At 48.4% G+C, this 25,158-nt stretch overlaps 1 protein-coding gene and 1 long non-coding RNA gene across 5 annotated transcripts in view; one reads left to right on the forward strand and one right to left on the reverse strand.

The window, feature by feature from the left end:
* The window catches only part of KCNJ15 (potassium inwardly rectifying channel subfamily J member 15), a 39,983-nt gene that overhangs the window by 9,136 nt on the left and 5,689 nt on the right, over positions 1-25,158 (reverse strand). The window lies entirely within an intron of this gene.
* LOC311609320 lies at positions 1,993-5,486 on the forward strand. 2 transcript variants are annotated; one of them, XR_014783351.1, is made up of 3 exons: positions 1,993-3,363; positions 4,158-4,330; positions 4,826-5,486. It is a non-coding gene; the product is annotated as an uncharacterized lncRNA (long non-coding RNA). The 2 variants fall into 2 exon arrangements; XR_014783352.1 differs by having other exon boundaries at positions 1,996-3,363; positions 4,158-4,306.

The raw sequence follows: 25,158 nt of genomic DNA on the forward strand, positions 1-25,158 counted from the left end.
TCAGGCTCACATGCTTGTTTCTTGTTACCAATCAGTCACTTTGTTTACAACAGGAGCTGCTTTATAGTTAACACAGTCCCCCCGTCAGCCCCCGCAGCAAGTGTCCACCATGCACTTGGAAGACAGCCGCTTGCTCATGGCTCTGCTAAGGCCACACACATCAGTTCGACTGTTAGCTTCATTGGCGTTTACATATCGTCACAATATGCTCTTAATTTACTCGTTCTTCAGCGCCCTTATTTCAGGAAATGTACTTCTTGGGGGATGGAGGGATGGCTCAGTGGTAGAGCGGCTGCAGCTATTGCGGAGGACCCAAGTTCGAATCCCGCACACACACACACACCTGTAACTCCAGCTTCGGGAGGTTGGATCCCCCTCTTCTGGCCTCCATGGGTGCTGCACACACAGTGGTACACACACAAACTCACACACACTAAATAAATACACAACATTTAGAATAGAAGTTTGCCCTTTTGCACCCTGATATGTTTTCATGTTGTTGCCTCTGGTTTTGTTTTTCCTCCATGATGCTACAATCTGCATGGCTTCTCTCTTCTAAAATACTAAGAGTCACCCACAGTGTTCCATGTGCTAAATGCGGGTGGACATTGTCACGTGACTTCCCCTCTCTTAATCCTCCAGATACTCAGGGCGAGTCTCCGGGATCACACTTAGTCTCTCAGGCTTTCCCCCGCTGTCAAAGCCTACTGGTCTGGACCAAAGTTCTCAGGACCATGACGTCTTCACTGATGTCCTTGAAAGTATAGGATGGAGAAGTCAGGGCTGCCCTTCCCTGCTCACACAGGGCCTGAACTCCCTTGGCATTTGTTGTGCAGTGTACACCACTTGTTTTCTGAAGATGAGGGAAAGAAAAGTTGGTTTAAGAAGGAAGCTAAACAGTAGGCACACTGCAGGAGACGCTTGGCTGGCTGCTCTGGTAGTGCTGGGAACCAGGCAGGGAAATGGGGGGAAAAAGCTGTCAAATTCCATCAGAGAGGCGGGGCTCCAGTGAGAAAGGAGGGTCTGGGAAAGCATGCGGAGCACCCTGGGGAGGAGTCCCTGCTGAAAGGAAACAGCCTGTGAGTGGACAGAAGGCTGAGGGCCAATCAGAAGAAACATGTGGGGAAATAAGGGGCAGGACTAGAGCGAGAAGCGTTCAAAGTGGATATTAGGACAATGTAGTCAGAAATCCCTGGGTTACCACACTCCTGTAGACTCCTCACAGATAGTAGAACACCGACAAAGCAGCCCTGCCTCAGCCGGCTTCCCACACGGGCCCTTCTCTGTGCATCACTGCAGCAGAGCGAGCGCTGCCATTTGCTCTTGCAGGACGACACACCTAGACACACACACGGGCCATGGAGAAGGGGCTCAATTCACACTGCCAGCACCACCGACTCATGGCAGGCCTGTACGCCCTGAGCCACACCTTTTACAGAGCGAACCACCTGGAAGATTCGAAGCCTGCCAACGTGAGGCCTAATGGACCCCACGCGCCGCTGCTACTCTGGGGAGTGTGCTGTTGCCACCACGGGTGATGGAGCTTCAGGATGTGTGGTACTGGCTCTGCCTCCTCTCAGCGTCCTGAGAAATACTGTTGCCCAGGTGTTGAATATGTCTGCACATGGATGATTCCGGTATCCAACTCCACCATCTTTGTAGATGGAATGCCACCTCCTGGTGCCCAGAGCCAGGGACAAGGCTTTTAAATCCAGAAATACAGAGATTCTAGTAAAAACTGTGACATATTATTTATGCTTATTTTATAAGTACTTACATGCCATAAAGATTAGAGAGTATATGTATGTTATATATTATAAAATATAGCAAAAATATAAAAATTATATATTATTTTTATTAATTTATATTATTTATAATTATTACAGTATTATTAAGCTGTGAATATATTATTACATAATTATTGTATTAAATATTTATATTAATTAATATGTATATTAAATACATTACAATATATTAGTTATTTGTACAGTACAAATAACTAGCTAAAATTAATCTACACTAATTGTATAAATGTTATTTATATTTTGTGTTAAATATGTATTTTAATATAATAGAAATAATTCTAGCAAAAATTAAATGCGGAGATATTTTTAACTCTCACAATAAATTTCACCCATTGTTTTTGCTAGCCACTCCTATTTACATGACACCTGTTTTTTTCTAATTCTTAAAAATAGGATCTTCTGCCTACCACAGATACTGTCTTAAGAAAAACAGATTCATTTGGCAATCACTTTCCCCTCCTGCTTAGCACAACTCTGAGACTTCCTAAAAGTTTGAAACTATCTTCTCATTTCGTTTTGTAAATTTTCTGTGTTCTCATCCTGGGAAAACATCATGTTGTGGTCTGTGGTGGACAAGTAAGGTGGGTGTACCAGCAGAAAAAAAGAAAAACACAGCTTTCCTTTTATGGGGATGTTGTGTCCTGCTTTTCAGCCAGTCTCTAGTGTCCCCACTCCAGATGCACTCACAGGGAGGGCAGGTGCCGAGGAATAAAACCTGGATCAATTCATACCTTGCTTTTTTGGACTAACAAAATACAAAGGGTCTAACTTAAACTCTTGACAAAATATAGCCTCTTGTTGATATGAAAAGTTGCTTAAAAAGCTTTCTTGGGCACCAGCTGCTTCTGACACACCATTTTTTTTTTTTTTGATGACCTACAAAGCCCAAAGATTACCCAGATTAAATTCCATGTTAAGTATACACAGGATTAAGTATTAAGTAGGAAAGAAAGTGCTTAACAAGAATTTGTTCAGGGTTCACTGCACTTAGAGGATTTCAAAGTAGCTGGAAATAAAACCAGCCAGGCTGTCCTTTGGACCCTGTGGCAGACCACACAGACACCGGGAGACCTTTGTTACAGCCTTGAACCAACATTTTCTCTCCTCTTCAAAACCATCTGCCATTGGCTTCAATGTCTGGCTGAGTTCTGGAGCCAGTTCCTTGCTTACCTAGAGGGTAGGACACCAGTGGCTTTGCCCACACACCCCAGCACGTTCACAAGCCGGTTTCCGGGTCAGCGGTCTATGCAGGGAGTGCTGGGGCAGGCTTTGGTTACTGTGTGTGACAGGGATGCCAGTTATTCTCAGCGTTTTTCTGCTGGCTCTATAAAGAATCCTTACTGTAGGCCTGACCCTTTGCTTCCCGTGGGAGGAGGTCATGTGACTTTATCTGAACAATGAACTGTGCGTGGCAGTGGCCACCACAGCTGAGCAGAGGCACTGGGCTCCTGCGGGGGCTTTTGCGATGCCCCCGGGCTGCTCCTCATTCTGGGGAGGGAGAAGAGGAGGAAGATGTCCAGATCTGGACCACAGCAGAGCAACTGCTACCTTGTAACAGGTGAGAACGGATGCTTGTGTGGGTCATGGAGGTTTTGGAGTTTTGGGATCCACAGACAAATCGTACTGAAAAGTGGCACCAGAGAAGCCTGTGAGGCCAGGGTTTGGTGTTGGATTGCACACTACCTTAACCACACACGGAATTTAAAAGGAAGGCATACACACTCTGAAATAGCCCCAATGGAAACTCCAAATGCTAACCTAGGGTGAGAACTTGGAGCAGAGAAGTAAGTCTAGCCAGAGACAAACGTGCCTCATCTCTAAGCACGGCCTAGGGAAAGAGGCTGCTGGGTACCTACAGACTTCAGAGTCTGCGCTTAGGTGCCAGGCGCAGGGAGAGGCTTCAGAACAAGCGCATGCGCAGACTGGACCTCCATGCGGACCTTCCTTTGGAGAGCCTGCAGAACAAGGCGCATGCGCAGACGGACCTCCGTTCCAACCTTCCTATGGCTTGGAGATCTGTCCTCTCATAGGCATACTGGAAGTAGGGGCATGGGGGGGAGGGGGGCGCATTACTCTGTGCTGCTGACAGCTTTGATTTCAGGAGGAGGACACTCCGAAGCAACGTCGTTTTTTTATTCCATCCTTCTCTTTACCAGCGGAAGAAAGAAGGAAAAAAAAACCCAATCTATTTTCTAAATGGGGAGCTTAAGGTGGGAGAGATTAATTCATGCACACGCATAAAGCCTGTAGTCAGAAGACTTTGGCCAGATGACCAGGTCTGTCAGCCTCTGGCACTGGCCTCCCAGCTACAACACCATCACCAATGACACAGTGACCCCTGTCTTCTCCCAGTGGCTTGTGATGGAACCCACACTGGAGGAGTGCACCCATCGCACAGTAAACAGGCATCTCTGACTCATCGCTTACCCTCTGCCCGGCCTTGTGTAGGACCTTGTCTCAACAATGACGCAACAACAATGACGAAGAGCTTGAGAGATTTGGTGAGGGCTCACTTCCTTGTACAGGTACCGCCCTCCCTCCCTCCCTCCCTCCCGAGGCTCTACACTTGATAGGAACCCTAGAGGCCTGCCCCGCACAGAGAGGTGGCCTCCTGGGATGCCTGGAGTCTACGCACCATCTGACTCAAGCATGGCTCAGGCAAAGCCCCATCGGAGGTGTTTGTAGGAGGCCAGCTGGCGTGTTTTGCTGGCGAAGGCCATGCTGCTATAAGTCCTTGTAGTCAAAGAATGCTCCAGGACCATGCAGAGGGGCTTGCCCCATGCCCTTCCCTGACTCTGCCACTGTCGGGCCAAGTGCTATTTCCTGTGCGGCAAGGAGTGTGTAAGGAGTCACTCACCATACTTCAGCGTAGATCTGACCTTCAGAAGTGCCCTAGGGAATCCTGATCTGGTCTACACCGAACAGACCTAAAAGAGGATCTAAGGGTGGGGACACTTTGTTGACAGTTCATCACCCAGCAACTAACTGGCTTAGCTCTGGGACACACTTGTGATTCCCAGGCATTCCCGTGAGCAGATGTCACTCCTGGCTAACACCAAGTGTCTCGAGATGAGTTCATGGACGTGCAGGGCCGCTGATCCCACGCCTGAGCTGAGAAGCCCAAACTCCTTCAGGTGATTTTTTTTTTCAAAAACTTGAATCTTAAACCCAGTTTCCCAGAAGATGGAAAAGGTAGCTTGGTGAGTTGGAGAAAATTTATCCTTCACCCTGTCACACACAGCGAAAGCAGCAAATGTTCCTTGAGTGACTAATTCCCAATTTCATGTGCCGCGTGACCCTGTCAGGGACCCATTTTGCCTCTGTGTTCAAGTATTTAGCCTCCCTCCCCTGTCTCTGTCCTACTGTTATTCTTTCAAATTCCATAAGTACTAAAAAAAAAATCCTTTTCCATCCTTAAATGTGGTTTGCATAGTTGTACCCTTATTCCTCAGTACGGTCCCTTCTAGTGTTTTCGAGTCTGTAGACTGTCAGTCAGCCTTCTCTCTCTCCAGCAAGGACAAGTCTGAACGGGATCGCAGGCTCAGCAGAGACTCATTTTCCATGGCAAAGAACCTGAGCACCAATGCAAGTCAGAGCTATCATTTGCAAAGACAGCTTAATTTCAGGCTCTTTATTTGCAGGAGAGCTGGCTAACCCAAATAAAAACATTATACATCTGTCTGTTGTTACGAGTGACCAACTTCAGCCGAACACTTCCTTCATAACAGGAGGCTTTCGTATAGACCGAGAGCGTGCAGCAGCTAAGGGCAAGTGGAAATTTCCTTTGGTTTACCACCCTCGATCTCGCCTGCTCCAACATGCGAAGAACAGGGGGTGATAAGCATATTCTCCTCTTTAATCACAGCGTGGCTTGGACATGCATTGTTGTGAGGTGAAACAGGAAAATTTATGTCTGGGGCACACGGGGGTGGGAGGGTGGGGGGAGGGAGGGCGGCTGGGGGGAAAAAGGCCAATTGTGTTGTGTTAACCTCCCCAAATGTGCTACTCAAACTGTTCTCTTCGGGGAAAGTGCTTCTCCAAGAGACTAACTCAGTCTCTCTTGCTGCTCCTGTCTAGATCAGTTCAGACACAGAGAATTGTTAAATGGATTAACACTGTTCTGTTTGGGGAAGGAAGAAGAATGGCGAGCCAGCCGTGGGGAGTGTCTGACTGGCACGGTGGGGGCAGCAGAGAGGAAGACAGCTGCTTTTGCACACAGCTCTGTGGGGGGGGGGACAATTAATTCATATCGTGTGTTTTACTTAACAAAACTGCAAACTGGGTGCAGCAAGACCTTGCAAGGGGGAAGCCAGCAAGCAGGGAGCAAACAAGGGGATAGCCTTGGCTTTCCTTAATGCCTGTCTTCCTGTGAGGAGCGAAGGTGTTTGAAGGGGCAGTGCTGCCCCTTCAACCGCACATCCTTGAATAATTCACAACACTTCAGATTGACTCCCCCTAAATAAATCTCCCTCATGGTGAACCTTTTACTATTTTACTTGAAGGTGACAAAGGCACAGAGACACAGGAAACCCCTTGTGAATGTTCCTCTGGCATTATGGGACATTTTCTTTGAAAACAGACATGGAATTGTGATCTGAGAGGTTAAATGGGTTGAGCATGATTCACCTGCCGTGGGGCGCTTTTTTCCCCTTGCTGGTTTTCCTGATTATTACTATCCCAATGGGAATCGTAGGCCAGGCAAAGGGAATAGTTGACTCTTGCTTGGTTTGGAACCAAGTTATTTAATAGCGGGACCCATGTCAAGCCGTCTCACAGTCTAGTCTCAGCCTACGCTTCGACCACATGTCTATGATACTGAAACTGGAGTGCTCGGGTCTTGGGGAGGGGTGGGGGGCGGGGGAGCACAGTCCATGCCAGCAGCTTAACGTGGAGGACGATGTACGTCAAGGACCAGGGGTATGTCACGTGTGATCTCTGAGTGACAGGGGTATTTTCTAATTTCAAAATACCGTCATGTCCAATCAAAATCTTAGCCTTTTGGCAGTTAACTAATCCGCCATCAGTAAACAGTGAAACACAAACCACGGCAGCCATCTGTGCTTAATTAGCTGGAGGGTGGTTGGCTCGGCCTTGGTCATGCTAGGGCTGCCAGATATGCCACAAGAGGCTCGGTTAAGTTTGACATTCAGGTGGATAGCAAATACATTTTATTATAACTATGGCAACATTTAATATTTAATAATATGGATATAAAAAAAAAACCCCAGTCATTGTTGATCTAAAGTGCTTGTATGTGTGCTCTCTACATACGTGCAGTTTATAGATATATAGCTAGCACGGTGGTCTCTTATTTTTATTTGCTAAATCTGGTATCTTTAGGGAGGAACAAATCTACAATCCAGAGTTGTCTAGAAGGCCAAAACACATAAAGACAAGGTTTTATACACAGAGTTCTTAGAACAGCATCTTGTTACTAGGAGTTCTGAAAACAAATGCAGGCATTGTGGCACTGTGGGGGCACGGTGCAGCCTTTTCCTGCACAGTTCTTAGAATCAGCCTGGAAGCTGGTAATCAAGGCTTAGCCTTTGTCTGGGGGGATTGCAGGCATGCGGCACCATGCCAGGTTTGTGAAGTGCTAGAGACCGAACCCAGGTCGTTGTGCACGCTATGTAAGCGTTGGATCAACTGAGCCACATTCCCCAGCCCTGGTTTCATTTTCAACAATTTGGTTCAGGGATTCCGAATCACTTTTTGTATTATAGTCTTTTTTTTTTTTTTTTTTTTTTTTTTTTTTTGTGAGCTAGATAAACTCATGCTTGCCTTTTTGGAATATAATATTTAAACAGATAAAGGCAAGCCATGGAGATTACTAAAGCACCATTGCTGTTAAAACAGGCGCCTTACAACTCTGCACATGTGCTTCTTTCCCAGTCATTATGTAAAAGCTATTGTTCTGAAATGCCGTGAAAGAAACATACATTCCTGATCTCTGGGAAGCCAGCACAGCTGAGCTGTGTATGGCCGTCACTGTGCCAGGCCCATGGTTGGATCCGACACAGCCATGGTTTGATGACCTGACAGAGATTCTAGTGGGAAGTCCCTGAAAGTGAACAGGCCTCCTTTTTTCTTTCATCTGAGGTACTTGGCCCTCTTCAGTTCTCCTGGCATGGTGGCCTGGATTTAAGTTGAGTTATACATTCTAAATGCAATATCCTGTTAATGTCAACTGGGTCAGCCTATTCTGGCCTTCTTGATTCACTGTCCCCAAAGGCACAGTCAGGCATCTAACCTTTTATAAATGTAGCATAGTTTAAATCACACTTAAGGAGTTGGCAAGCCAGCTGAGCTCAATCCACGGGACCCACATGGTAAAAAGGAACCGGCTTCTGCCAGTTGTCCTCTGACCTCTACACATGTGCCACAGCACTTACACACACACACACACACACAGGCACACACACACACACATGCACAGGCACACATACACTAAATGCCCCTTCCTACAAGATGACACACACTGATGTTAGGCGTGGACACTGAGTCAGCATCACACACTTGGGATGAGACCCAGGGGAGGCAGGCGGTCCAACATCCTCTGCCCTAGAAGTGGTACCTTTCCTTATGGCACGGAAACAAAGGAGGAAATAACAGGAAATGGCCTAAGATGCGCAGAACATCCGTGCTCATCATAGTGTTTCGTGGCATTTCTACAAACTAAGGAGTCAGAGTTTCAGCCAACACACTGCATGGTGCCACACAAGGTTAGAGCACCATGGCTGCAGCACAGCCCTTACCAGGAAGGAGAAAACGTCTTCTTTTACCCAGTCACACAGCACTGCTCTTCACAGCTCTCCCAGTGGCGCCTGCTGCGACCTGGCAGATCCTAAGCATTCCAGGACTGTGCCTGCTCTTTAGCCCTAGCTTGGCTCTCTCTAGAATGGAGCCTGTGCTTGCCTCTTCTAGAACAGCTCGGTGCCCCCAGGGCCTTCCCTAAGGCTCTCCTTTCTTCTGTTGTTGGCTCATCCGACGTCTCCTTCAGAAGTCAGGTTGAGCACAGCAGCCTCTGTACTTAATGATACACTGGGCATGGCCTCAAGGCATTGTTGTGTAAAGAAGGACAGAGGACTTTATTCCTATTGGCACTGGCTCTGCCACTTTGGGCACATTCTTAACCCTTTGAGACTTGGTGTCCTCAAGTACAGACTGGAGGCAAGGATAAGCCCTGTACCCCAGAGACTGGGAGATGTTAAAATCCATCTTCTTTACCAAGTACCACGTGGGAGTTGACTGTTACAGACTCACGGTAGGTGAACTACACAGAAGACCACCGAGGAGGCGTGGAGAATTCCATTCTGGGTCTACAAAGTTCTCACAAGTGCATAAGAACTGTCACCTACAGGGTCTATAAACACAGGTCAAAACACACGGCCGGCTGAAAAGACACTCCACTTCATCTAAAGCAAGAATTTACTGTATACCTACTGTGAGCTGAATGCTGAGTGAGACCCGGCAGCGAATGCAAGCCACTCTTTTTTTTTTTTTTTTTTTTTTTTTCCCCTACAGCTTAGAATGGAACTGGGAAGTGAGGCTTTGCCTAAGATTAGGCAGCAATTCAAAGTCATCCATGGGTATGCTGGGCCAGAAGACGAAACAAGGGTGCATGGCATATTCTAGCCTGAGGTTCCTGGAAGGTTCCGCAAGAAGGAGTGAAGAAACAAAGGCTTCAAATCAGGTGAGAACTGAGTGTCTGTGGCAAAGTCCCTGGTAGATGGAGCTTAGTGCCTTCCAGAGAGAAAGGTAGGTATCAAGGAGGGAGAGGTTCTGGTGGGAGCAGGGGAGACTTAGGCCCTTGAGGGCTGAGAACCATCACATCGTCATCTCCAGAGAGCAAACAACTTCCTGCTTTTTTATTCAAAGAAAAGATAAGATTTAACTTGCTTGCTAAGCGGTTGTCTCTGATACCATGGAGAATGGCCTGGCAAACCTTGATGCTGACGTCTTACTTAACTAATGCTTCCAGCAATCCACGCTGAAGTGGCTGATGCATAGAGACCGGGCTGGTGTAGCTGCTTGAGAGGCAAGCACCTGTAAGCTGTGGGCTCCTGTAGGGTCAACAGGTGGTTGGGGCTCAGCCAAGAGGCCTAGATGTAAGGCCTCAGAGATGATGACATCGGGTCTCATTCTCACTCTGTGGCCTCAGACTCACAAGGTAGCCCTGGCCAGCCTTAACTTGTAGTAGTCTCCGTGCCTCTGCATCCCCAGTGCATAACAGCCATGTATCACTGTCTGGTCCTAATATGCCTTTTAAAAAGCAATTGATATGGCTGGATCCACTGTGTTCTCGCTCTTCTTCTCTCTCTCTCTCTCTCTCTCTCTCTCTCTCTCTCTCTCTCTCTCTCTCTCTCTTCCTCTCCCTCCCCTACTCCCCACCCCTACCCCAGGTAAGCTTAAAGTGAGATTGCTTTAAAATGCCAACAACACTCATTTCTTGAAACACAATCAGAAAGGACTCCCAGCCAGACTTTCCATTTTGTGCTGTTAATCTGAAAATTCAATGCCCCCTGGCCCCGCCCCGGCATGGCTCATTCTCAGACCCTCCACATATTACTGTAAATGAGCTGCACTTACAGTGTCCAGCTGAGAAACTTTCCGTGCCCTGCCACAGCCGAGTTTGTAGAATCATTTACTCTCAGACGTGTTCCAGCCGTTCAAATCCTGAAGCCCACTTTGCAGTGAGCAGGGAGGGCTATTATTTCATGTTAGCTTAGGGCTTCCTCTAACTGGCTGTAGAGTTTGCTTTTGGCCCAGAGGGGCTGCAGGCAGATGAGGAAGATTCCTGCTTGACGCCTTTGTTGCGGCACGTCCAGTTCCTCCCCAGTCCTTTCTGCCTCTTTCACATCCCTAGCCTCTCCTCACAGCCCTGCTGACTCGAGTCACTTCTGACCCTAGGCCCCTCTCCTCCGCCTTTTCCATGTGGTCAGCAACTTGTGACGGCGTCACCCGCTGCTGTAGAACTCTGATCTGGAATCTGGAGGGATGGGTGCTCAGTTCACCTTTCCCATGTATGTATGTATGTATGTATGTATGTATGTATGTATGTATATATGTATGTATGTGTGTATGTGTGTGTGTATGTGTGCATTGCATGTAGTGTGTGGATGCACGTGTGTATGGAGGCCAGAGGTTGACACTGCGTATCTCCCCTGACCGCTGTCCATCTTCTTGATCAGAGTCTCTCACTGAACCTGGGTGTGTGTGCTGACTCAGCTCTCTGGGTGGGTCAGTGCTTCGTTTCCACTTACACACCTGGATCACAGACATGCATGTCACTAGCTCCCTCTGCTTGTGTTGTGGGCACTTTATAGATGGAGTCCTCTCCTTAGGTACTAGCCCATTTTAAAATCACTAATGCTAAAGAGAAAACTTGACACACATGAGAGACTTAGCCTTTAAGGGGAGACCAAGGTAGGCGGAAACCATTGCTGCTGAAGTGAACGCGGAAGCCCCTGATTCTAACCAGGCATCAAGGTTACAGAAACCAAACCAGCTGAGCATGGGGGGTGGGGTAGGGGGACACTCCACCAACTGGAACGTTGGCTGGAAATGGAGATACAGCCCATATGTTGACAGCACAAATACGTGCATAAATGTGAACGATTCTCTACTACTGTTCTATGTCCCCTGTCTCACGTACACAGATGTCAGTGTATCCAGAGAGCTGGGCTTCTATGGGCCTCTATGTTATGTTCTGTGCAGGTGTCTCTCGTGTGGAGGCCCTGGCGACAGGGGCGTAATGGAGATGAAATAGCTGAGTAAACCATATCCAGCCTCACTTCATCTCTTAAAACGCTTTTCCATCATGTGTGGTACTATGCGCGCACACATGTTAATACCATGCGTGTTGTGTCCCAAGTCTTGGCTAAAAGAGATGAAGGAACATGGAAATTCTTATCCAGAAATCCCTGGGCTGCAGCCTGAGGCTCATCAGCTCCCAGTAACCCCCATATGATGCCAACTAGGGCTGAGGGGCCACAGCTCACACTGCTTAGCTGGGGTCCCCATCTGACCCCACAGCAAACAGGGCACTGGAAGGAGCCTGCATGGCTGCCGCCTTCCCATTTCCCCTGCGGATTGCAGCTACTACTGTCACCACAAGCACACATGAGAATGTCCCATAAGGTTGGCACAGAGAAACAAGGGTTAGTTCTGCCATCTGTCCCTGTAGGAAGGGCCGTGTGGGAAATCTGCTTGAACAGAAGGCTCTCCCTTGTTAAGGCTGAGAGCATCACATGTGCATCACCATGCAGGGTTACAAAGGTCCTGTCGTCAGCAAACTCCTTTCCAGCTCTGGCTCTAACCTAAAAGCTTTCCTTCTGGGGAACACAGCTGGAGACTAAGGTTTTGACCGCTCTGGTGTCATGGCTCCTGTGGGGCTCACACTGAGCTGGGTGTGCTGAGTCAGGCAAGGCAGCACTGCGTGGTCACTCTCACTAGGACTCACTGGAGCTCACTGGATGAGGACCACATGGGGAGCCATGGGTCCTCCTCATTCAAAATGAGAAAAACATCACAGGTGCACATGCACATCACACACACCACACACATACATACAGACACACCACACACACATATATAACACACACACCACTACCACCATCACCATCACGTACTGAATTAATCAAATCTCTCAGTTCATGTTGGTGTGTCCTATTACACCTTTCCAAAGATTGCTTTTGTCTTGTTTATATATATTTCTTAATTCCAGAGATATTTTGCATTAAGCAAAAGCAGTTGAAAAAGACTTGTTGTCCTGTATGTGTGTGTGTGTGTGTGTGTGTGTGTGTGTGTGTGTGTGTGTGTGTATGCACACATGTGCAGGCACACATGGAGGCCAGAAGACAGTCTTGCTGTGGTTCCTCTGGTGCCACGCACCTTGGTTTTTAAGATGAGATGTCTCATTGGTCTAGAGCTTGCCAGGTAGACTAAGTGTGTTAGTTGGAGATGCCCAGGGTTCCTCCTGCCTCTGCCTTCCCAATCCTGAGATTGTGTGATATATGAGGCACCACACCTGGCTTTATATGTGCAAGGCAAACACTTAGGCAACTGAGCCGTCAACCAAGGCCTGCACCTAAGTTTTTAAATATTGTGTATGTTTTACTTAAAAGGAAAATTATATGGGATTGAGTACCACAAAAATTAGGTCCACAGTTCATAGAAACTGAGGCAAGCCAGCAGAAGGCCACCTCTAATCTCTGATGTGAGACAGATGTTAAATGCACAGAGGCCAGGGGGCAGTGGTGGGAGGGCATCAGCTTTATCAGTTGAACCGAGCTAACTCTTAAATAAAACCTAGTTGGCTGACGCCCATGTCCTTGCTTGGAGGTAGGTGTGGGGATGGGACTGTGATTGAAAACCCTTGGCCGTGTCTTCACATTGATCTGCATGTCCTCACCTCTTCCTGCTGGCCTTGTCACTGCCAGACAAACAGACCATGAGAGCAAGACAAAACAAGACCCAGTTGTGAGAACTACCAGTACGGAAAAAGGGGACACTCGTGGGCCTTATATAGAAGAGCCAACAAAGACTCCATTTAGTGGACTCTCAGTTCTGGGTCCCCTCTGACGGGAGCTGTCTTGCTCTCTCTGCCAGTCACCTTTCCAGATGTTTATTCTTAGTCTGCTTTACAGAATGAACTTGGCGATCCCCTCGGCAACCGCCAGCCCCCTTTTACACTTCCACACACTTCCTGTTATCTCTGGTTGTGTGTAGTTCTTGTGAAACCCCAACAAGCTCATACTTGAGGTCCCTGTCTCAAGTTCATCTTCCTTCTAGAATGTTCTACACAGCGAAGCTCCGGTGAGCCCTCTAAAGCTCCCAACTGTCTAGATTGGGGTTCCCCATTAGTCAAACTTCACCTCTAACCTTTTAACCTGTAGCAGACCCCACCTGCCTGGCTGTGGTTCTGGAAAATAGTTGTACTCAATTATTAAAGGAGGCATAGCAAAAAAGAGTGTGTGCTCGAGTAGAGCAGCAGCACCCTTGTCCTCAGCACACAGTGGAGGAAGGTAAGAGGAGAGCCACGCTCAGGCTGTGTGGGATCAAGGAACTGGGGAGACACTACAGCCTTCAGCAGGGTGTGGCTGCACGTCCCTTCATGCCCACGGATTCAGGATAGGGCTCGGCATGTGGGGCACGTTCAGGTTTTGCATTTTGGAGCTTTCTACACCTTACATTGTAACACATTTTCCTGTACCTCAACACTTACTCTCTATATTTAACATTTTGTCTCCTCTGTCAGAATCTTCTGGTGCAAGACCCATGAGTTACTTTGTGTTTCCTTTGATTGCTACAGTAGAGCCACACTGTAGGTTCCTGTCTCACGTTATCTTCCTTTAAGAATGTTCTTCCCCGTGGTGGGGAGGCCTGGTGGCACTCAGAGAAAGAATAAGCAGGCTACCAAGATGAGACTTGATAGCCTATGACCATATAGTGAGGGAGAATGTCCCCCTCGGTCACAGACATAGAAGAGGGGAAAAGGGTGAAAGTGGAGGGAGGGAGGAATGGAAGGATACAAGGGACAGGATAGCCGTCACTGTCCCTATCCATGGCTGGCTTTGGCACCAGCTGTTCCTGAGCCCGCTGCCTACACAAGCTGAAAGACTCACGGCTATCCTGACGAGCTGCCTGTTACCACAGTCTCCCTTCCGCAAAGCCCTTTTCCTGATGTTTCAGATTTTGCTTTGCCACACTGATCATTCGGGGCAGATGCTTTTCTAGCTGTGGGGACATGCGTTCCCTCCGTGTTTGACTGTGCGTGTGTCCAAGAATCCTTAATTCAGCATGTGTAGTCGCCTGCTTCCATGCCCACACACAGTAAGGTAGCCAGCAGTAGGAGAGGTGAGAACGCGCCCATGCTCCCAGCACTGTGTGGACAGTGCAGACACTTCTAACTCCAAATTTCAGAATGGCTGGTGAAACTCTGATAAAAACTAGGAAACGGGGGACTATAAGCTAAAGAGTTTGCCTGCAGTCGTGTCTAGGCCACAGTCGGCCTCCCTTCAGGATGGCAGGGAACCCACACCTCAAGGATATGTATGGGTCAGGCTAAGCTCATCCTGTGCCCTCATCACCAGAGCCCCTGGCATAGGACAGGTCTCCAAAATTGTTTTTTTTTTTTAAATGACTCATGACTAGAAATGTGTCGGCACATGAATCAGGAAGTGGATTACTTGTCAGTTCATGAGAAGAACCATGAATGACAATCACAAGGGTGACTAAGAACACACGAGTGGCTCCTGTGCCCTCAGCACTGCACGCAAAGTCTTCTGAGCTGCTGACGCTGAAATGCCCTGAGCATGCACACTGTCCTCTCTCTCTCTCCTGGAAGTGAGTTTCTACAGCTGAGATCCTTCGGGTTAAGAAGCATGAGTTTGTGTCTGTCTTGACTCAGACACCTGTGAAGGGGTCTTGGGGTTCTGAGAGAGCATGTGAACATTCTGAGGTAGGCTCTCTTCTCTAGAATGTTGTATTTCTTAGGGTGCATTTGACCAAGGATTTATACTGGAGAAAGCAGCAACCTCTCCATGCACACTGCCCCATGCCTTAGTTTGCCCTGACCAAAGGCACACTTACAGCTCAGGAAACCAGCTGCGCTCACCAGCGACCACTGAAACAGTTTTACCAATACGCCTTTAAGAAGCCCAAGCGTTCACCTTGGAATGGGGCAAGGTCAAGGGACAGGGAGGGACGGCTCATGGGTCTGCTGGGCAAGCATCTCTCAAAGCCCCTCAGTTCCTTCCTCTGCCCACTGAGGCACCATTTACCTCCTAAAGCCGAAGAGTTTTTGACGTCTTAGCCATTAGAACTGAGACCTAGTTTTAAATGTGCTATTCTCATTCTCACCTTTAAAACATTATAAGAAGATGGTGAGGGCCGGGCGTGGTGGCGCACGCCTTTAATCCCAGCACTCGGGAGGCAGAGGCAGGCGGATCGCTGTGAGTTCGAGGCCAGCCTGGTCTACAAAGTGGGTCCAGGACAGCCAAGGCTACACAGAGAGACTCTGTCTTGAAAAACCAAAAAAAAAAAAAAAAAAAAAAAGAAGATGGTGAGGAAAGTAGAAATCTGATATACAATTTAGGATGAAAAATTATGAATAATTCTTTTAATTTGATGCAATCTTTTATCCCCGCCTCAAACTCTGGACTAAAATGGTGCCATTTGCTTGGAAATTCCATTCTTTCCCAATTATTCCTAGCCACGAAAACTTCTTTTTGTTTTGTTTTCTCATTCATTCTGCAAGCATTTAACACTTAACATTTTTTCAAGTGTATAAGGATGAGTGTGATGAGGTTCAAACACTCAAACAAACACCATTAAATAGAGGAAATGGTGTGTGTCACATTGTTTTTATACCCAGCACAACAGATCCTTTAACAACTAAATAGTTCCTGTTTACTCATGGATGCTTATCTGTTTCTATGATAAAATTCAATATTCCCTGGCTCATGTGTTTTGTTTCCCTCCTCCCAGAAGACTGTTAACAAAAACAAGGGTCTGGTCTTCCCATCTGTGCTGCCTCTCTCTGACACAGAGTTAGCTGGGTGCCCTTGAAGGAACGCAATCGAAAGAGAGGACTGGGTGCTTCCAGAAGAAAGTCAGATTAGTTTCAATTCAAAGGGTCAAGGAAGTCTTTGTAAATTTCCTGGAGCAAAGAAGCAAACAGGAGACAAAGGAGCGATCACTCAGGCAGAAACAGTTTGGTAAGGAGCGTTCACAGGGTCCTCGCTGGCTGCATGACAGGGTCATCAGTCACCAGGACCACTGCACAGGGATGGTTCAGATGTGCTAATGTCTGGGCTCCGGCACAAGCCAATCAAGTCAGGATCCCCTGAGGAGCAAGTGGTTGGACTCCAGCTGTGGCCATATTTTAAAAAGCTCTTAATTTGTTTCTAATGCGTGCTCATGGTTGCCAATCTCTGGGTACCACAAGCAAAGGTTGAATATGGCCAGGTTGTGGGTACACTAGTTGTGAATTTTATAAAAAGTGGAGGTCAGACTGAGAAGTTTGACTTTTCAATGGGCAGAAAGAAGGGAGGTTTGTGTAGCTGGGTGGACTGAGACCAGGAGAGTGCCCGTGGGAGATTATGTGGAGGATTTTGGATTTGGATGAACAGTGCGTGAGCCCAGATAGGCCTTCACCTTGGTTTGCCATCAGGTAAAATTCACACAGCTGTCATACGGGCAGGGTGACTGGACGTGGGAAGGAACATGGATTTGCTGCTTGGAAAAAACGCAGACTGAGCTGAGGGTGATACAAGCCTCGTGGCTGCCCACGCCAACAGGAAAGAGAAAAACTTTCCAGGACGGGGTCAGAACAAAAGCAGCCAGATGGTTAGAATGTTTTTCCAAATAGCTTCCTAAGATGGCGGCAGATAAGACCCAGAGGGCAAGGGTTTGAGGAGGATGAAGAGGTGCTGATGCTCACAAAGGTAAAGCTTTGGAAAGAAGGAGTTGCCTGTTGCAAAGAATAAAGCCATTGTGTGTTCAGTAGATGTACAGCTTAGACACTGGGGTACAACAGACAGGCAAGGTGCCTGCTCTCACGGAGTCTGCGGTCATGTGATGAGGGACAGGGCAGTAGCTCAGTTAGAAGAGCCCTCGCCTAGCATGACAAAGCCCTGGCTTTCATCTCCAGCACCACAGAGAGCGAGTCTCTGATTCTAGAACTTCCACGGTGGGCGGAAGACATTCATAGATGCAAAGTCACCCTTGGCTACATAGCTAGTTTGAGGCCAGCCGAGGCTACTTAAGGAGGAAAAGAACTCATGCTCAGAGCTGTGAATACAGGCACTACTGTGTGAGAGGGCCAAGGGAACCCGGACGTGAGTTTATAGATAGTGAGCCGCCTGGGAGTGCTGGCTGAGTATGGAACACATGAGTCACTCTGACTCGGGGCCCCAAAGGCTACTGTAGCGGGAGATTGCAAACCCCACATTTGGAACATAAACACTTGCAAGCCACAGGAGGTGGGTCCTCAGGTCACAGCACACTCATCAGTTTGTGCAATCTCTAGCCGAACACACAGAGGAGCCGACTGGCCCGGCCATCTGGTCTGAGAAAAGCCGTAATTTAGCATCACAGGCTATCAGTTAGTCCCATTTTCCTCATCTGTAAAATGAGAGGTTTGGCTGACATGACCTCAGGGTTGTCCTACGGCCGGGTGCACGGTGAAGGTGAAGCCCTGAGAGTTCACTGAAATCATTAATGCTTGTTTCGAGTGTATAACTGTCCATATTCAAAATCGCAGTACCAGGGCGATATCCTCAAAGCTCTGAGCTTTAGGAACCTGCCTGGTTTTAAAATAAGTTGCTCTGTGAAAATACAAAACCTAAATTCTGCATGAAGAAATCTCTGGGGGTCTGGAGAACTGCCCATGGTAACTGGTAGATAATGGATTGGACATTGAAACAGGCCATCTAGGAAATGACTAGGAATGTTCCTGCCCCGAGGTGGCAGACTGCTGTGTCAATACTGAAGGCTAAAAGCCTTCTATGGGGTAAGGGTGCTGTGGTGACGCGAGGAACTTGGAGCAGCGTGTAGACACTCTCCTTAGTCCCTCTCCAATACTGGAGCTAAGGGCTGGGGAGATGGTGAAGCGAGTAGGAGCACTGGCTGTGTTTCCAGGGAGCCTTGGTTTGATCCTGATTATCAGCCACCACATGGTTGGTGCCTCCCTTTCAAGTGGATCCTACACCCTCTCCTGGCCCCCACAGGCACTGCACACACACACACACACACACACACACACACACACACACACACACACTGCACCGACATACATTCCGGCAAGATACCCAAGTGCATAACATAAAATCTCTTTTTTAGAAATAAGAGCCAACCGAGCTTTCATGAGCTCTACATGTCAGCACCACAGTACCCTGCATGGCAGTTAGGGACCAGGCACATCGAGGCGTAAACAACACAGTGGACAGACTCACCTTTCCCAGTAGAAATGTCTGAAAGGGCTCCTTGGACCTCCTGTCTGGGCCACCTAGCAGCTAGTGCTAGTGGACCACTTCACTGTCTCCAAAGGAGGGAGCTGAAGGGAGACCAGACTTGTCCAAAGTCCCTGGCCCAGGAGAACCCTCCCTCCATCTTTAGAATGACCCAGACCGTGGCCTTCAGTTCCTGCTTCCAGGTTTCCGTCTCAGCTGCCCTTCATGGTGAGCTATGACCTGTGAGCCAAATATGCCTGTTGTAAATAGTGAACCGTGCCCAACTGGTGCCCTGCAAAGGGTAGCAGGTCCCACTGCAGCCAAGAACAACATGTCATCAGTCCTCCAGGGACTTACTGTCTCCTGGGAAGGCGTCTGCCCCAAACACAATGCTCAGATGTGGACACAGTGACCACTAGTTGCGGACACATCACAGACAAGGTGCCATCGTGCTCAACCTAGAGAGAATGCGATTTGCGGAACGCAGAACTGGTCAGGCTTTACAGGGGTGGAAAATCAGAGTCTGGGCCAGCCTGGAGAAGTGGATAATAGGTGCTAATAGGAAAAGCAAAGGCTGGCTTTTCTGGAAGGAAAGGGCAGGGCACTGGGGTTGAGGAAGAAGCCTTTAGCAGCTGGGATGGACCTCCCAGGGAGAAGTGGGACCAGAGTGATGGCTGAATTGCAGGGCTGGTGATGGAGGATGAATTCAGGCCGCACTGCCCCATCCTTCCAGCAGCACGGGCTACAACAGTGGGCATCATGGACGACCCAGTCCAATGGGTGCGTCTAAGCTGCTGGGGGCTTGTCTCATTCTGACTCCCAGGGGAGCGGAGAGGCATGTGGTCGGCGCTCGCTCTTCTCTCATTCCCGGCAGCCTCGAGGTTTCTCTCCACCCCAGCTCAAGCAGAATGTGGCCAGTTTATAGTTTATGGGGGTTTCCTGCACACCCATCCATGTTTTCCACTGAGGTCTGTGCTTTTTCCTAGACCCACCCAGATTCCAGAACACTGCCCGCTTACGTGCCAAGTTCAGACTCTTTTTCTTTGTCACTCTGTTCTCCAACTAAAACACAGCAGAGTTACCTTTCAAAGGCTTCTGTGAATTCTTCACAGGCAAAAAAAAAAAGCTTCTAAATAATTAAAAGAATAATATCTAACTCATTTTGCATGGTAAGCAACAACGCTCCTAGAAATAAACCAGTGAGTTGGTTCTGTCCCATCTCAAGTCCTGTTTGTCAGTGGTTAGGCAGCATGATACTGTGTGTGTATGTGTGTGTTTGTGTGCACGTGAGTATATACATGCGCAAGTGCATATACATGCATGTGTGTACATGCATGTGCATGTGTGTATGTGTGCATGCACGTATGTGAGTGTGCGTGCATGTGTGTACCTGCATGTGTGTATGTGCATGTATGTGAATGTGTGTGCATGCATATGTGCACATGTGCATGCATGCATATGTGTGTGCATGCACATATACATGTATGTGAGTGTGTGTATGCACATACGTGAGTGTGCTTGTATATGTGCATGCATGTACATGTGGTGTGCATGCACACATGTGAGTGTGTGTGTGTGTGTGTGACAAATTGGGTGTCATTCCTCAGGCACATGGTTATTACTCCCTCTCACTGGCCTGGACCACTCCAGGCAGACTACACTGACTAATGGAGAGCCTTGGGAATTGCCTCTCTCTGCCTTCCAGGCTCTGGGATCACATGCATGCTACCATACCCTAATTCTTTTTACATGTGGGTTCTGGGGATCAAACTCATGGCCTCATCATGTTTGAAGGCAAGCACTTTACCAACTGGCCCTGTGATACCCTTTTATAGGTTAAAGGACACTTCTTAAAGATTTTGTAAGAGTGGTAACTTAGACACTAGAATTCAGAATTTCTTTATGAAATAATATTTTTTAAAAGCTGAACTGCATAGTAAGGAAATTGGGCCCTTGGAGGAGGAAGCTAGGAATTATTCTTTGGTCGTGTGAGAGCATTTGTTTCCTATCAGTTCATATAATAAAGACAGAAGTGGTTACTAACACACTACCACCATCACGGTGGCTCTCATCACCCGTGTGGTGGGCATTTCTCTGGGATTTTTAGGTGAGGAAAACTAAACAGTTCATCTAGAAGAAGCCACCCTGTGAGCAGGACCCCAGCCCAGGCCATCTTCCCCCAACTCCCACCTTCTCCCTGAAACTAACTCAGGGAACAAGCATGCTGTGTGGCCGGTGAAGGAAGCCGGTGGTGGTGAGGGCAAAGGCGGGCCCCAGGACGCCCCGGGACGTCCGGCTGCTGAGCACACTTCCGCCTGCCTGGAACACCTGTCGGGTGCCTGGCGTCTACACACCGGGAATCCACATCTGCAAAGTCTGGCCCCCAAGGACCAAAACCTCTGCACGGGGCCAGGTTGCCTGTCTCGGCAGAGTGACCCACTGCTGCCCCTCCTCCCCTCCGCGCTCATCTCTGCAGAGTTCTAAACATGCTTTTACCCTGCGCTTCACACTTTGTCCCGTCAGGAGATTTCCAAATTGTGTGCTACTCGTTTGGCTAATGTCTGTCCCTCCATCCTTCCATTCCTGCCACCGTTTCTTCAAATGCATGTTGATATGTAGCCTGGGCACAGCTGGGGCTGAGGAGCCTCCTCTCTGTGCGCCGAGGACTGGAAGAGGTTACGTACCAGCACATACAGCTCCCATTTGACTTTTTTCTTTTAAAAAAATATCTATGATTACTCTTTTAAGCTCTCTCTGTAGTTTGCAAATTTACTATCACGTATGTTCTGCTGCAATTTTGCATTGTCACATCACAGATCTGAAAACCCAGAGGGCAGACCCAGCAACAGGAACTGGGAGCTGTAAGAAGGCTCGTGGCCCTTGGAGGGCTGGCAGGACTTTCTTGTTCTAATTGCCTGTGCGCAAAGGTCACTGGTCTTATGAAAGCATTAGCATGAAAGATCTTGCTTTAATCACAGCAGTAATTAGCAAATTTGGACCCTTTTCTATTCTTTCCTTTTTAATTTATCGGAAACATGCTCAAGAATGGGCTTGCAGTCTGTTCAGTTTCTTGGAAAACTAAAGCACGTCCCTGGCAAACGCAGGTGCTCACCCTGTTCCCCCACGTGATGCCTTTCACAAGTCAAATCCCGGCTCCTGCTGCCTGCAACTAGCGTGCAAGTGACTTGACCTCTGTTGCTGCCTGCCTAACCCCCACAGGGTTGACGATGAGCTTCCCCCTGTGAGGGTCAGAAGTGTTCAGCCCGTGTCCAGTCTTCTGTGGTCATAAGTCTATCAGAGCTGCTGACTGGCATCTCCTCTCTCCTGTCCCTTCCCCCAACAAACCCTACCCTTAGGCACATGGCAGCAGCATTGCCTGGCCAGCTTTATCTTACTCTTCTGGATTCTGATGATGCCTCCCTGCCCTCACTTTTAGACTCCATTCTGTTCTTCAAGGCTTGTCTTAAGTGTCCTAGTACCTTCTCCTAGCCCTCTCTGAAGATCCCTCATCCAATTGTCACCATGCTCTGCCACGTACCACCGCTATTCCCAGGTTTTGGGCATCTGTACTTCTTCCATCTCCCTCCCTAGCCACATCTGTGCTCAGCAATATCCTGAATTCCTTCGAGTCCAAGATCTAAGTTTTGGGGCCAGATAGATAGCTTGCTGGGTATCACACCCGGCACCAAGCCTCACAATCTGAGTTTTATCTGCAGAATTCACACCGTAGAAGGAGAGCCCTGACTCCTACAAGCTGTCCTTTGACCTCAACATGAACACAGTGGCACACACATATATGCATGTCCTTTGACCTCAACATGAACACAGTGGCACACATAAATATGCATATACATACACACACACACACCCCAAATGAATGTAATTTTTAATTTTTAATAAAAAGGCGTTAATCTTATCTGGCTAGACAGAAAACTGCTTAGCATCCGATAGAGAAAACTGCCAGCAAGAACTGCTCAGGGGAGAACGCTGAAGGTCAGAGCCTAAGTATACAAGACACAAAGGGTAGCTGATTACGAATCTCATGTAACAAACGTTTCTTCCAACCATAGGAGTTACAGATACTGAAAAGTAAACGGACGGCCGCCTTTCCAGGATAATGGAGTAGACAAGTTACCACCCGTAGTGCAAGAGCTTATGTTTGAGTGTGCACACTTCTCATGCTCTCGTGCAGCCTTAAAGGGCCCCCCACCCGCTGGGAGGAGATGCATTTGACTGCATGCACAGCAAATCAGTTCTTCAGAGTCCGAAAGGGGATTTCATGCTCTAAATGGGAAAATCTAGAAAATGTGTCTTGATTAAATACCGAAAACCTCTGAGAGTCCGCAGCTTTAACGCCATGCACCCAACACAGCCCTTACGAAACAGCCCTTGTGGGAGGCCGGTGTGGCTTTAGCTCAGGCTCCTGGGTGTGCCTTGCTGTGCACTGGATCAGCCCTTCCCACCCAGGTGCACTCAGTTCCTCTCTCCTCTCTCCTCAGAGCTGCAGCCCACGCTCCACGCTCCAGCTTGCTGGCTCAGGGGTCCCTCTCTGTTTTATCTCAAGCTCCTCCATCATCTTTTTCCAAAAGCTCTAAGCGCTGTGTGCTCCCTCTCTTGGGTTTGGAGCACCACGGTATTGTAGGCTCAGGAGGTTGGTTCCATCTCACTTAGGAAAAGCAGCTCCCTCCCAAGTTGATTGGGGAATCAACCAGTCCCAGCAGCTAGTCCATCACGCTGAGGTATTCACTCAGGGAGATAAAGTTTCACTTAGTAGTTTTCAGATGTGTATTTCAAAACACTCATATGAGATGTCTGTGCCGGACTAGCAGTGGGAGGCCAGCGGCGAGAAAAAGGCACAAGAAAGTCTCCCTTTATGTGGGTGCACAGACTCAGTAATCGTGGCCCAATGGAGTCCCCAGTTGATGCTGGGAGCACAGAAGAGAATCAGGCAAAACCTCAATTGCCAAAGAGGCTTTGGGCCTGTGAAGAGGCGTAACTAGGTTATTGTGATGTCAGTGAAAAACCTATATCCAGGGATGGGAGAACATTCTGGAAAGTCTCTAGCCTTGGCTTTGTAAGCCAGAGAAGACGTCCTCATGCTGAGGCTAGATCTGCCAGGGATGGTGTCCTCACACTGAGGCTAGCTCTGCCAGGGATGGCGTCCTCATGAGGAGACAAGAAAGTTTACAGACCTCGCTGTGGGCAATGCAATGATATGCAGAGGGATGCAAAAAACCAGCTAAAGTTAGAAACATGCCCAGCGGAGAGTGAGCACTGCCTTTCAGAAGGACCACAAGATGAATACTAATGCATAAGCAGTTCCTCATGCGGCCTACAAGATGTCTCACATAAAGGTGCACACCACTGAGCTTGAGGACCTGAGATTAATTCCCAAACCCACCATGATGGGAAGAATAGACCATCACCTCCAGGATGCCCTTTGACCTGCGCCCATGTCACATGGTATACACACACACACACATTCACACGCGTGCATGCTTGTACACATGCAAGTAAGTATTCATACACAAAAGAAGGAAGGAAAGAAGGGAGGGAGGGAGGGAGGGGGGAGGGAGGGAGGGAGGGAGGGAGGGAGGGAGGGAGGGAGGGAGGGAGGGCCTCCTAAGCAAACCCACAAACTACAAACTGCATCTAGCAAATACCCAGTTGACTCCCAGATTCATGCAAAGAATGTTCAAAGCTATGTTCAATTTGGAAGTTAGTAATGAGATTCCGCCGCTGTGGGTATTGGTGTATTTGATACCGATTTGTAGAAAACATCTATGCAAGAAATGATTTAGCCAAATGACCTCTTTGAAACTTTTGAGACAAAGTGGATAAAGAGAAGCAAATGACATTTGGCTTTGAGACAAATGTAAAACGCTTTTTCTAGGACAGACTGAACAAACAGGTCCCCTTTATACCCTGAGGCACGCTTGCAGTCACCTGCACAGGTAGCTCAGGCCCCAAAGACACAGCTTACTGCAATGCTCTCAGAGGGACCACAAGACCCTTGTCACCCCGCAGCCATCACTGTCCACCATCTCCAGGGAAGCCACGTGAACATGGGCCAGAAGACTCACAGGAAGAGACCCCTGCCTCAAGCAAGTGTGCAGCCTGGGTCGCAGCTAAAGGCTGCTGAGCTGCCTGCAGAGCTCGGAGGTCTGATGTATCAGCACCAGGACCTACAGGCTTGGAGCGACCTCCTGAAGCGGAGGGCAAGGATGCTCTCGTTTCCTGCAGAGGCGGGGCTGCATGGGACCCTTCTTGGACTCTGCACACGGGAACAGATCGGAAAGCTCCTGACGTGAGAGTAGACAACCGGGAATCCAGATGAGATGGCTCCCCGCGGTGTTCAGTCTCGCACAGGGTGGCAAGCTGGATTTCTGAGTATCTAT

The sequence above is a fragment of the Acomys minous genome (assembly GCF_964271855.1).
Source record: "Acomys minous genome assembly, chromosome: 11".
Lineage (NCBI taxonomy): Eukaryota > Metazoa > Chordata > Mammalia > Rodentia > Muridae > Acomys > Acomys minous.